Source organism: Stenella coeruleoalba (genome assembly GCF_951394435.1).
Source record: "Stenella coeruleoalba genome assembly, chromosome: 10".
NCBI classification, from domain to species: Eukaryota; Metazoa; Chordata; class Mammalia; order Artiodactyla; family Delphinidae; genus Stenella; species Stenella coeruleoalba.
Genome location: NC_137156.1, coordinates 19025890 through 19040281, shown reverse-complemented (window position 1 = coordinate 19040281; position 14392 = coordinate 19025890). Strand labels below are relative to the sequence as shown.

Genomic DNA, 14392 nt, shown 5'->3' with positions numbered 1-14392 from the left:
GTACTGTTGGTGGGAATGTAAATTGATACAGCCAGTATGGAGAACTGTATGGAGGTTTCTTAAAAAACTAAAAATAGAATTACCATATGACCCAGCAATCCCACTCCTGGGCATATACCAAGAGAAAACCATAATTCAAAAAGACACATGCACCCCAATGTTCATTGCAGCACTATTTACAATAGCCAGGTCATGGAAGCAACCTAAATGCCCATCGACAGATGAATGTATAAAGAAGATGTGGTACATATGTATATACAATGGAATATTACTCAGCGATAAAAAGGAATGAAATTGGGTCATTTTAGAGATGTGGATGAATCTAGAGAGTGTCATACCCAGTGAAGTAAGTCTGAAAGAGAAAAACAAATATCGCATATGAACGCACATATGTGGAACCTAGAAAAATGGTACAGATGAACTGGTTTGCAGGGCAGAAATTGAAACACAGATGTAGAGAACAAACGTATGGACACCAAAGAGGGAAAGCAGTGGCGGGTGGGGGTGTGTGTGATGAATTGGGAGATTGGGATTGACATATATACACTGATGTGTATAAAATGCTTGACTAATAAGAACCTGCTGTATAAAAAAAATGCTCTTTGTTATTGAATGATTATAGCATAGCTAAAACTACTAAGAAAACCTGTGCTGATACATCTATTAGATTCCCCCTTACACTTGATCTGTCCAACCACAATCTAAAATGAAAGATGACATTCTGGAACTGCATTCGTTTTAGTTTCCATTTGTGCTAGCAGTAGTAATTCAAATTGACATGCCCGCAAAAGTTGGAACTGGTAATAATCTTAAAAATGTACCAGCCAATGGAATTTTGCTTTGGCTCCATGCTCAGAACAAATGTACATGGAATACAGATATTTTACTTCTTAGAGAACAGTAGCATGTGTTGACTTAGCAGATTAGTAGAACATAAAACAGAGAGGAGAAAACGGTGATTCAGGGAAACCTGGGAGCTTGGAAATGGGGGCAAATAAGAGAGCAAATAATGCCAATACATACTCCAGGGAATAAGAATACCAAGTACAGCATCCTTGTTAGAATGGTGGCATTCATGACCGGAGTTTCCAATTGTAAAGCCCCAAGTGAGACGTATCAGTAAACATTCTGGCCACTAGACCCTGGATTTTATTTAATGGCTCAAATGTGAAAAAACTATGGAGTGAGAGGCTTCAGCTGATAGCAAAGAGTGCCATAAGGAAAACAGATGATTGGAAGGTTAATATTGAGTCAGGCAATGTCTCTGCCATTCACCTCTCTTTTTTTCTTTACCTTCCCTCATCCTTCATATTTTAGAATCAACTCTCCTCAACTTATTTATGTGTCCTTGGAATTTCTGTACAACGTTGAGTTTGTCCTCTGTTTGTCACTTGTGAGTGACGGGCAATAATGTTGGAATTCAGATGGGGAAAAGTACCCAGTTATATTTGGGGGCACTTCAGGTCTGCAATAAGCAGCAGAGTTTGGCTGTTACCATTCTGTAATGAAGCTGTCCTCTGCCATCAGTGGCTTGGCTTGTGGAATCTCATCAGATATCCCTAGTAGGTCAACTCCTCAACTGCATATTTACAGAACGGGACCTTACACGGCACAAGACAAGGCTTTGAATAGTTGAGTGTAATCTTCTTTTTAATGTTATGTTTTCCCTAGGATAATACCTAATTGCTTTGTAAATGGTCCTGGTTTTTGCCTTTAACAATCTTGCATGGAAGGAAATTAAGGATTTTTTTTTAATGTGTAAAATACTTTCTTGGGTCTGTTTCTTTCAACTTGTATTTATGCTGCCTGTTTATAAAACCTGTATAGCTTGCAGTTATTATTCCTTGTAATCTTCTAAGCTATGTCCTTCATTCTTTAAGATTTTCGTTCTCTCTGATGAAGAGGTGAATTATTGGGTGACCACATCATCTGTACTTACGTGGCTTGCTATCAAGGTGGAAAAGGGACTCGCTCACTTTTAATATACTTGATGTGACTCTTAGATGCTCAGATCTCTGTTTCTAAGATTGAACAGCAGCCTTGGGTAGAGAATTTGGGAGCTGTGAAGGCAAGTTCTTCTTGGGAAGACAAGCAAGATGCCGAAGTGACCTTCCTAGAAGCTATTAAATCTTAATTGCTGCTCGAATTTCAGAACTGGGGTTATTCCTTAAATGCAGAGTGCACCTTTCCTGTCAGCAGCATGGCAATCTGTAGTGGAGGAGTGGGCTCTGCACATCAAATCTATAGGCAGAATTGTTTTGCTCTTCAGCGACCGAAGCCATTAGACCTCAGTCCTTTCTCTCTCCCTTCCAGGGCACTGTCCCTGTTTTTTCAGTTACTCTATTAGTCCTCACTGCTAGAAGACCGAGTCCTTCCTAGCTCTTTATAGTCATGAATCTTAATTATTCTGCCCACATTGGCGTGTCTGTCTGCCTATGAGCCTATCTTTTATTATTTGAAAAGTTCATGAAAAGGGGATTTGGAGTTCTTACATTTGTAATTAAAAAAAATCTCTGAGGTTATGCAAGTTTTATTACTTTGGCCTTCAGAAAAATGTAATTGTTATGTGAAACAATATTTATCCTCTTTCCATCACTATTTTTTGATGACTGAATGGCACTATGGATATTTGTGACCTTCAAAGATAAGAATGTAATTGTTACCTATGCATAAACTGCATTATAAGGGATTTGGTTTCTTTGGTTGTTTGGTTTTTTTTTTTTGTTTTATTTTAAATATTGCTTTCATTTGAATAGAAAGGCAAAGCAACTTTGATGATTTATTGCAAAACTATTCTGGATTTAAATACCTTGTTTTGGGTCCCTATGCTGAAACCTGTATCCTTTTCCCCATTAATTTATGGTTAAGGTGATTTTGGCTGAATACATCAGTGTACTTCCACTTGACAGCAGGATGCTTGGGGAAATTCAGGGGCTTGCAAACTGCAAGATTTGGACTCTTGACCAGGCTGTGCCTTAGCCAGCTGCTGGACCATGTCCAGTCACGTAACTTCTAGGGACCTCTGTTCTCTCAGTCATACATTGAAGAAATCCTATAAGGTGCTTTTAAAGTTGTGTTTCAGTTCTCAAGTCTTGATTTCTTGTTTCACATATACAGTGATCATAGAAGTGCTAATAGGACATAAACTAATAAAGAACCTTTTGAGTGGCATGGTGTTCTTGTAATGGCTGAGCAGTTTGCAGAGTTCACTAATTAAGCACACTCATCCCTTCACGATGCCCAGGCTAGGTCAGCTCGTTCTTAAAGTGTGAGGCAAACGAACTTGAGGTGATTTACAGTATTTCCGTGGTTAAATAAATGAGATGAATTGCCAGAAGGGCTCATCTTTTCTGGCAAGGTCCTTGAAGTAGGAAATCAGTATTCATCAATATATCATCAGTAATTTCTCCAGAAAGGGAATGAGTATTGCAAATACTTAGAAGTTATCTTTCTAATCTTTTCATCATTTATGTTGTTTATAAAGAAAATAATACTCATTGTAGATTTATGTGTCTCATCTTATTATGTAGATTTATGTATCTCATCTTCGGATTATGTTATTAAAATTTTTCAAAAATATTTCTTCTTTGAGCCTCATTGTACATATATTAAAATGTACATTTCAGGTCTGTTTTAGTCCATTTTTTAGATGTTTTTCTTCATACTCAATGGCTTGGATTCACTGAGTACTTTCTACCTGCCAGTTACTTTAAATGTGTGATCTCTTTCATATTCTTAATAATGTTATGAAGTAGGTATTATGATTATTGCCATTTTACAGACCTGGCAACTAAGTGTTAAAAAACTTAAGTAACTTGCCTAAAGCCACCCAGCTAGTAAGTGGGGAAGCCAGGATCCACACGCAGGATATCTGAATCTAGATCATAGGTCCTTAGCAACTACTCTAAGCAATGACTGTATAGTATTCAGGCCATTGTCTATGTAAGTTGTGTTATAGAGACTCCTCATTCTTACTGTTTTTATATGAAATATAAAAGCATATTTAAGAAATGTTAATTAAGGCATAATTAAGAACATGGCCATGTGACCTTCTATATAAGTCATTTCACTTCTCTGAGCCTTGAATTTCTCATCTGTACAATGGGTAGTTTGTTAACAATTCTTAATTCAAACGACTGTAGTGAAGATTGAAATAAGGAATGTGAGAATGCCTTAGAAACCAACAGCAAAGCACATTGCCTTACAAGCAGGGATTCTAAGCAAGTGACGTGTTTTTTTGTTTTTTTGCGGTACGCGGGCTTCTCACTGCTGCGGCCTCTCCCGTTGCGGAGCACAGGCTCCGGACGCGCAGGCTCAGCGGCCATGGATCACGGGCCCAGCCGCTTCGTGGCATGTGGGATCTTCCTGGACTGGGGCACGAACCTGTGTCCCCTGCATTGGCAGGTGGACTCTCAACCACTGCGCCACCAGGGAAGCCCTGAGCAAGTGGCTTTTAAATGATCCTGAACTTTGAGGTATTTTGGCAAGAAACACCCTGACAGCTAAAATCAGTTTTCCCTCTTGAATAAATCATAAGTAAGATCTTTCCTTGACTGCCAGATTTCAATTTGAAAATATATCTTTGAAACTGTAAAGACTTTTTCAAAAGGAATTTGAACAAGGAATGAACTGAATGTGTCACAGCATTCAAGCACGCATTCAATGGATAATAAATGTATCCTTAGTGTGCTAAGTACCCAAGATGCTCAGGCACTGGCATATGCTGGGACCACCACAACAAAGAGGGGTCTCAACTCTGACAAAGCTCTCCATGACCATTTGTCAGAAAGGTTGGCTAAGAGGTCCACCAATAAATGTGAGGGAAGTCAGTCAGTTTATCTTATCATTTTAGAGATGAGAAAATTGAGGCCTAGAGATATGAAGAGACTGACCAAGGTTGACCCAACTGGCCAGTGACAGAAATAGAACTAAAACCAGCCCCATAACCGCATGCTCCTTTTTAGTACCAAATAAATGGTACCTGCACATGACTGATGAATTAGATGGAGAAGCCAGTGCCTTTGTGCTTGGAAGGTATTAGGTGGATGTTTGTGTACAAGGTGCAGCAGATTTTCCCTTCCATCCTAATTTGCGCAGAAACATTTCTGGCTTTCTTGGGGGTGGCAAGCCTGTGTTTGGTTCACTCCCTGATCATTATGCTACAGCACTGTTCCCCTGATCTCAAATTCACTTTCTGTATTTCTTGGCCACCGGGCACATTATTTGACATTTATTTATACTTATCTGCGTTTTCCATCTTCTAAGCCCACATATATAATACATGATAATGTAAATCCTTGGCCGCTGCTTGGCATTTGGGTACCTTATTATTTACTGTGCTGTGCCTCCCTCCCTGTACCGCGCAGTACCGAGTCATTTGTATACATAACTAAAATATGCTGTCCCGTCCAATACTGATCCTTGTCATATGTCTTTCTAGTAATTTTTTTCCCAGACGGTGAATGTTTTGCTTTCATTTATTCATTTCGCTCCTTGGAAAAAGATGGGGCCGAATAGGCTTAGCGACACTGCAGAAGCCTAACCCTGTTCTTTAAAGTTCTAAAAAATCACAACATCCTTAGCCTTGACTCATTTTTCTGACTGATTTCTTTACAACTTTTTTTTTTTTTTTTTCGGTACGCGGGCCTCTCACCGTTGTGGCCTCTCCCGTTGCGGAGCACAGGCTCCAGACGCGCAGACTCAGCGGCCGTGGCTCACGGACCCAGCCGCTCCGTGGCATGTGGGATCTTCCCAGACTGGGGCACGAACCCGTGTCCCCTGCATCGGCAGGCGGACTCTCAACCACTGCGCCACCAGGGAAGGCCCTGACTGATTTCTGACATGTTTCTTTTTAATGAAAAGTTCTGACTATTAATTGCGGTAAACGTATACTAATGGCCCACTTATGATGGGGAATCATTTCTCCCATTTAGAGGCTTTACAGTTGGAGATAAGATTTGAGTTTATTAGCACCATGTGCCAGGGCGCTCATTGTTTTCCTGTCTGGTGTCATACAGGAACTGTTTCTGGATGAAGGCTATTGCACCAGACAACTAATACTAAGATTTTAATGGCTCTGAAGCTGTTACCTAGGGTCCTGATTGCATAGGGACCTGAAGTGAGTTAACTCTCACAGACATCTGGCGAATTGCTTCCCATACAGCCTTTGCATGGCTGGGAAATTCTCTGATGTTTGAAACTTTCTGCTACTTAAATAAGGAGTATTTAACGGTGTGAACCAACAAAGCTGTCCTCATTTTTAAGGAAAATTGTCCATGTGGAGTTGTTTATAAGCACCCCTGGCACCCACATTGCATTCCCAAACTTGTTAAACTTCTCTCACCAGCTTAGATGTATAACAGGTCTCACATATCTGCCATTTCTTAATTAGATGAGGTTTTAACATGCATGGGCCTTTGGGATAGTAATAGATTGATTTAAATGAACACTGATGTATATAAGAACTAATTTCTAAAGTGGAGGGCTGTCAGGGAGGGTTGAGGGGAGAAGGATGCTGCGCAGAGAGAAGAAAGCCAGTGGGGTGAGGCGGGAGGGAGCAGAATGTAGTATGTGGTAGTTTTCCTAATTGCAGGTTTCCTGATCAGGGAACTTTGAGGCTCTAAAAGCTGCTGCGTCGTTGCACTGTGTTGCTTGAGATTTAACCCTCTACATTTGCAGAATTTACCCACACTCAGGGTTATAAGGTCAGCCAGCCTCCTGAGAGCAAATTTCTCCAGAGGTTCTGACCTGCAAGGGGCAAGTGTGAAACGCAGGGACTGAAGATTAAAAGATAGATGAGGTTCCATTTCTCCTCAGCAACTCCCCTTTTCTCTCTCTGAGAAGTGAAAAGCCATGCAATGTGTCTCTGGATATCTGGGGACAAGAGATGTTTATTTTTTAGTCAACACAGGCTCTGTGATCCCTTTAGAAATTTTAACCTTGGTTTTCTGTCAATGCCAATGTCTTTACCTAGGGGGCTATCACCCTATGACATATTTAAGGTAGTACGTTTTCTCTGGAGACTAACTCAGTTCATTTCCAGAATTTCTCCTGGAAGTGCCACAGCCCTAAAGAGATAAGACAGCTAAGAAATCAAGCATTTCCCCAATTAGACAATAGCCTTAAAACCATGGTTTATTTGACTAGTTAAATTTTTTCCTCATGAGTATTGGTCTTAATCAGAGCTGTTGTTCAGCTGGTATGTATCCAAATAGCTGAACCAGTAGTTAAAAATATTGTCGGCTCACATCATCTTTTTCTTCTTTACTTTTAAATTTACATACACTGAAATTCATTCCTTTTGATGTAAGTCTGTGAGTTTTGACAAATACACACAGTTGCGTAACTATCACCATAACCAAGATAAAGCATACTAGTTCCATTAGCCTAAAAAAAGCTCTCATGTTGCCCTTTTGTAGTTATACTCTCCCCTGACCCTTAAACCCTTGGTACAATTCCTTTGTCAGATATATAATTTGCAAATATTTCCTCCCAGTCTGTGACTTTACAAAAAATTCTTTCACAGAACAAAAATTTTGAATTTTGATGAAATCAGTTTATCAATTTTTTCTTTCATAGATCACGCTTTCAGTGTCAAATATGAGATCTTTTATTAACCCAGGGTTATAAAAATTTTCTCTCATAATTTCTTCTAAAAGATTTATGATTTCAAGACTTTACATTTAGAACTATAATCTATTTTTAAATTAAGTTTTGTAAACTAGGTGAGGCATAGGTTGAGATTCTTGTTTTGAAAATGGATGTCCAGTTATTCTAATGGCATTTGTTAAAAACACTATTCTCTCTCCATTTAATTGCCTTTGCACCTGGGTCAGAAATCGATTGACCATCATTTTGAGTTTCTTGGTCTAGACTCTATTCTATCCCATTGATTTATTTATCTCTTCTTTCACCAAAAACTAAACTGTTTTGATTACTGTAGCTTTATAGTAAGTCTTGGGGTAGGATATTATGAGTATTCTAATTTGTTCATCTTTTTGAACTTGTTTTTGGTATTTGAGTTCCTTTGGAATCAATTTGCCAATATCTGCAAAATTTGCTGATTTAGGTTGAGATTGCATTAGATCTACACACCGAGTGGGAGCCATTGACATCTTAATAATATTTTAATAATAATATTTTCCAATCTACCAATATGATCCCTCCTTTTATTTAGATCTTCTTTCATTTGTTTCATCAGCATTTGATAGTTTTCAGCATATAGATCCTGTGCATATTTTGTTGGATTTATACCTAAGCTTCATTTTTGGAGTGCTATTTTAAGTGTTTTTTTTTAAAATTCATATTCCAATTATTTATTACTGATATATAGGATATGGTAAACTTTTGTTTATTGACCTGGTATCCTGCAACCTTTCTAAACTCACTAATTTGATCAGGGTATAAAGATATATAAAAGATATATTGTATCTTTTACATACACAATTATGTTTGTGAATACAGGATTTTATTTCTTTCCAATCTGTATGCCTTTTCTTTTTACTATTTTATTGTATTGGCTAGGACTTACAGTATGATGTTGAATAGCAGTGGTGAGAGACGACAAATCTTTGGTGGAAATCATTGAGTATGCTGTTAGCTGTATTTTTTCTTTTTTTTTTTTGGCATATCCTTTTTTAAGTTCTCTTTTATTTCTAGTTTGGTGATAGTGTTTATCATAAAGGGATGTTGAATTTTTATCAAATGCTTTTTATGCATCTGTTGAGACGTTAATACAGTTTTTCTCAGTCTGCTAATATAGTGAGTTACACTGACTGATTTTTGAATGTTGAATCAGACTTTTCTTCCTTAGATGAATTGCACTTGGTTGTGATGTGATCCGTTTTTATATAATGCTGGATTTTGATTTGCTAATATTTTCTTGAGGATTATTGTCTCTAGATTCACAAGGGATATTGCTCTAGAGTTTTCTTATAATGTGTTTGTCTGCGTTTGGTACTAGAGTAATGCAAGTCTCATAAAATTAGTTGGGAAAAGTTGTTCCTCTTATATTTTCTGGAAGAGATTGTAGAATTGTTATAATTTTTTCATTAAATGTTCAGTTTTCTCCCCTTCACGTAAAGCATGGAAACCTTACTACATATGTTCCAAATTAGCTTTACTTGCTTGAAAGGAATTGTTGCCTTTGATGTTTTTTCCCTTTCCAGTCCATCTGAGCTAGAGCATGGCCATGCCTACAATCCAGTTTTGAGCGTGCAGAAATGGACAACAGTCTGGAATAGTGAAGAAATGAGAAGGAAGAAATCTATATCCTTGAATGACCATCAGGAGTGGAGCCACCCTACCAACTAAGACTCTTCATCTTTGTATGAGTAAGGAAAAAAATTCTATTTCTTAAGCCACTACATTTTGGGGTCTTTTTGTTAAAGTGGCTTAGCCCTTACCCTATTTACCCCAACTGAAAAGAAGGTCCTTTTGTTTCAACATTATTGAGATTCATCTGCAAGAAGTCTAATAGGATTAAACACTGGAGGAGGCTATGAATACTGTTAATTTCTGTGATGTGAAAGGTTATACAATGGAGTAAAGGGCACACCCTCACTTTTCCTGGAGCAGCAGCCTACGCTTCCTTCCTATTGAAATTTCTTGCATCATCTCCCTCTCTCGGGCCAATTTAGAGATCTGGATTGCTTGGACTACATTTTTCCAACTATTGGCAATGAGCAGAAAGGAACGTATTATTTGGGCATATTTGATAGGGACTAAGAGGACATCTAATACCCTTTGGTAGGATTCTTTCACAGTGTCCTGAAATTTCTACTTCATTACAATTAAAGGAATTAAAATATGAACAAACACAGAGAAGGCAGTCTTCCCTGATTTGGGACAGATCCTAAAACATGGTACCTGCAAAAAGCTTAGTTAGAGTATGTAGGCATTTTAAAAGATTAGAGAATGTATGCTTTTGTGTCTTGGGCTTGAATAGTTTGAATATCAAGAGACCATAACTAATAAATAAATTCATTTGACTCCAATAGACTTGAATTCCTGGATACATGGGAATGGACCAGTTGTAGGAGGAACTGCTCTCATTTGGATTGCTAATAATAGTGGGCAGTTAAAAAAACCAGCAATTCACACACACTCTAAACCCCAAACCAGGATTTTTTTTAACCATGCGGAGTTTCATTACCAGAAAATATAAATGAATCGCTCCTGTCATTCTTCTTCTCTTCTTTCTCTTCTTGCTCCCTCTAAATCCACCATGGCACTGGTACTACCCCTTTGGCAAACAAAGCCTTAGGGCATTTTGTAATACTGGGGAGATAAGTACATTCTATAACTTGGCTATTTCACAAATAACTAGATGTGTGCACATATGTTTCAGAATACATATACATGTACATCAGTCTTGATAGCATCATTGTTGTAGTGGCCCCAAATTGAAAACAATCCAAATGTCCATCAACAGTAGAATGGGTAAAAAGTTATATTATATTCTCACAGAAATATAGAGCAATGAAAATGAATAAATCTCTGGTACACACAACAACTTGGATTTATCTTGCAAATATAATGTGGAGCAAAAGGAACAAGACTTAAAAGAGTAATACAGTAATATTTCATTCATATGAAGGTCCCAAACTCAGCCACACTATGTCATTTAGGATGCATTCATGAATGGGTAGTACGACTATAAAGAAAAGCAAGGAAGTGATTGTCTTCTAAATATAGTGATCATCTCTGGTGGGGATGGAGGAATTTGTAATTGGAAAGGGACAAAGATGGGGCTTCTGGGGGTGCTGCCAATGTTCTATTTCTTGACTTTTTGCAGTTTCTGGTGTATTACTTGTCTATTGCTGTATAACAAATTATTTCAAAACTTAGTGATTTAAAACAACACAAATTTATTAGCTAACAGCTTGTGTGGGTCAGAAATATAGGTACAACTTAATTAGGTCCTCGGCTTCAGGTTTTCCACAGGCTGAAATCACAGTGTTGGCTGGGGCTGCAGCCATCTATCTCAAGGTTCAACTAGGGTAAGATCTTCTTCCAAGTTCACTTAGTGATAATTGAGAAAATTCAGTTCCTTGGTGGCTGTTGATCTATGCTACTCTCAGATGGTTCTGTCCATCAAAGCAAACGTGCAAAAAGAGACACAGAATATTAGCAGGATGGAAGTTATAGTTATTTATAACCTAACTTCAGAATTGATATCCTATTACTTTTGCTATGATATATTTATTAGAAGCAAGTCACTAGATCCACCTCACACCCAAGGTAAGGGGATTACTCAAGAGTGTGGGTACCAGGAGATGGGGATCACTGGGAGACATTTTAAAAGCTGTCGGTCACACTGGATGCTGGCTTTATAATTACTTGTGAAATGGTACTTTCATGTTTCATGCACTTTGCTGTTGGCTTGTTTTATTTCATAATACTGATGTTAAAGGAAATCTCAGAAACAAGCAGCTACAGAAACTCAAGTGGCTCCTTTCTTGTGAATATATCCTCTCCTATCCCCAAGTGGCACAAGTGGTGTCTAACACATACAGACACTAAAAATTATTTGCTAAATAAGTGAGTGAGCTAAATTTTAGAACCCATGGGAGTAGATAACAATTTTTATTGAATGAATCACAGAACAGTTCCAGTGAGTATAAAATTGAAAAGATAAGGACATAGAAAGTATACTTGACTGTGGTAAAAATTCTCTACAAAGAGACAAGAAATGTATGTTAAATATTAAGGGAAAAAAGTTACATAGAAGAAAAGAGTAAATAAAGACTATATACAGAAAACGATTTAGGATGGTTGGAACTGGGATACCACTTTGGGGACGTATCTTGCAGTCCAATTTTAAGTAACTCCTGAAAAAGTGTCTTCCTTTAACATTGGATTATTAATTCATGATCTAGCTTACTTTACCCCTGAAGATTTAGTTCTGGGAGATATTTACAGGCCTCAGAAAGTTGGCTTCAAACTGTTTGATTCCACCATCACAGACTTGAGTATGTGCATATTTGCCCATCTGTATCCTTTTTAGAATGCATCTTTCAGTAGAATGTGAAATTCAACTGAACAATTCAAGTTTACTATATTATGGCCATGATATAAAGGGCTTAGAAGTTAAACTGAGTTGGGATGACTTGGGAGGGGCAGGTGGTAGAAAGGGAATTAGAAGTATCCATGGGTCACCTACAAAATTGAGTACTTTTTACTGTCCTGGTCTCAGTGATGAGCCCTGAAAGGATGATGTTTCAGGGGTCCTGTCCACTGGGCTTTGCTTCTCAGAGACTTGAAATGTATCCTTTGCGAAGGAGCAGCTGGAGACCAGGGAAGGTCATGTATACATGTTCAACATCAAAGAATTAGGGCTCTGGCCTGGGCTTTAGAGATCACTGAATGTGATCATGCCATTTACAGAGGCAGTCGGAGTCCCAGGAAGTCATGACCAGTTGAAGCAAATGGCCAATTAGTATTTTTCTTTATTGAGCTGTGATGTGTCACATGAGTTTTAATACTTCATTTTACTTAAGAAACAAGTTATTTGATCTAGATATTAAATTTGATATAGATATTGTTTAAGTATCTCCCTTAGGTCCTGAAATGGACTACATTAGTTTGATTGATGTAATGAGTTTGGAGAAAATACTTAATTGTTTTAAATACCCACAGTTTTAGTGAAGGTGTGAAAGGATATCGTTCTAAATTGGGATTGAAATGAATAATGTCAATATTTTACACAGCAGATTCAGTCATTTTGGTCTCTTCTACATCTTGACCTTCAGAAGCCTCCTTTCTTCTCTTGTGGAATCTGGTCTCAGTGAAAATTCCTTAGTTCTGAATGCAAATTGAAGAACCTACCCACTGCAAACTACTTTTCTTTTTCTCACATGTCTTGTGTTGTGAATCCAAATTCTGTACGAAAAGATCAGCTTCCCAACAGCTGTTGGTCTTCTATCCATATTATGTACCCTGATCTATAGCTCCTTTCTGAAATTCTTGTGTTTACTCTCCTGCCCGCAAAGCAGTGCATTTTAGCTTTTTCACACTCAGATCAAAATACTGAGTAGAGAAATTGCTCCCATGTGCATAACTGTGGGAATTGGCTTCTAATAGGAAAACTCAATCAAAGAGAGAGGGCTTTATTCACTGAGCCTTAGGATTTCTGGCAACACAATAAAAACCTCCAAAGGAAAAACAGGCAATGATACAATCCATATTTCACTTGCCAAAGTGAGTACTATTACTGTTCTGCTATGAAATGTTACTCTTGTGTAGGTTCTTACCCTTTTGTTGGAGGAGAGGAGAAAGTGAATATGAGTTTACTCAAGATTACAGATAACTCCTTTCTCTCTCTACTTAGAGTTTGCATCTCTCGACCTAGTCAATAATAATAACATGATGATGATAATAACAATAGAATTTGAATTTTGACCATATTTCAGCACCTTCATCATTATCTCATTATTCCATACAATAAACGCCTCCCTCACACACCTCTGTTTCCTCTAGCACTCTGGCTTCCTGTTCCACCCTTTATTCCTCCCTACCAAGGTGGAACTATTTCTGTAAGTGGTGAGCAGCAGTTATTGGCACACATTTTGCTATTTGGTGGATTTAATTTCCCAAACATCACTCTGTATCTCCCTCTACCCCAGATTAGAGTGAAGCAAGTACGAATGAGTTTGGTCCCCAGACAGGGTCCCCTTGGGGCAGGCTGATACGAGACTCAGACTTCCTCGGGAAATGAGAAGGGCAGGGATAAGCAGGTCCCCTGGCCTCTCACATATTGCAACTGCCTTCCTCTTTTGTCTGATTTCTCATTTTACTCACAATTCGGGCTGTTATTTACTAAGCCTTCTTGTAGCTCAATCGTTTGTACCTTTTGGGAACCTTTAGGAATTGAGATAGACTGGGATTTAGGGAGTACAGTACAACTTAAAGATTGAGATTTTTGTGGGGACCAGACTATGTGAAGTTAAATCTTGATGGTTTGCAGTATAGCTGGTTTTGCATCCATCCTTGGCCGTTTTTTTTAAAAATTTTTTTAACATCTTTATTGGAGTATAATTGCTTTACAATGTTGTGTTAGTTTCTGCTTTATAAAAAAGTGAATCAGCTATACATATACATATATCCCCATATCCCCTCCCTCTTGCGTCTCCCTCACACCCTCCCTATCCCACCCATCTAGGTGGTCAGAAGGCACCGAGCTGGTATCCCTGTGCTATGAGGCTGCTTCCCACTAGCTATCTATTTTATGTTTAGTAGTATATACATGTCCATGCCTCTCTCTTGCTTTGTCACAGCTTACCCTTCCCCCTCCGCGTGTCCTCAAGTCCATTTTCTATGTCTGCATCTTTATTCCTGTCCTGCCCCTAGGTTCTCCATAACCATTTGTTTTGTTGTTAGATTCCATATATAT

The 14392-nt window shown here is 38.3% G+C and overlaps 1 long non-coding RNA gene across 1 annotated transcript in view; it reads left to right on the top strand.

Moving 5' to 3' along the window:
• The window catches only part of LOC307193312, a 768132-nt gene that overhangs the window by 171397 nt on the left and 582343 nt on the right, over nucleotides 1-14392 (top strand). Inside the window, exon 3 of the long non-coding RNA XR_013830296.1 lies at nucleotides 9168-9332. This is a non-coding gene — a long non-coding RNA (uncharacterized lncRNA). The remainder of the gene's footprint in view (nucleotides 1-9167; nucleotides 9333-14392) is intronic.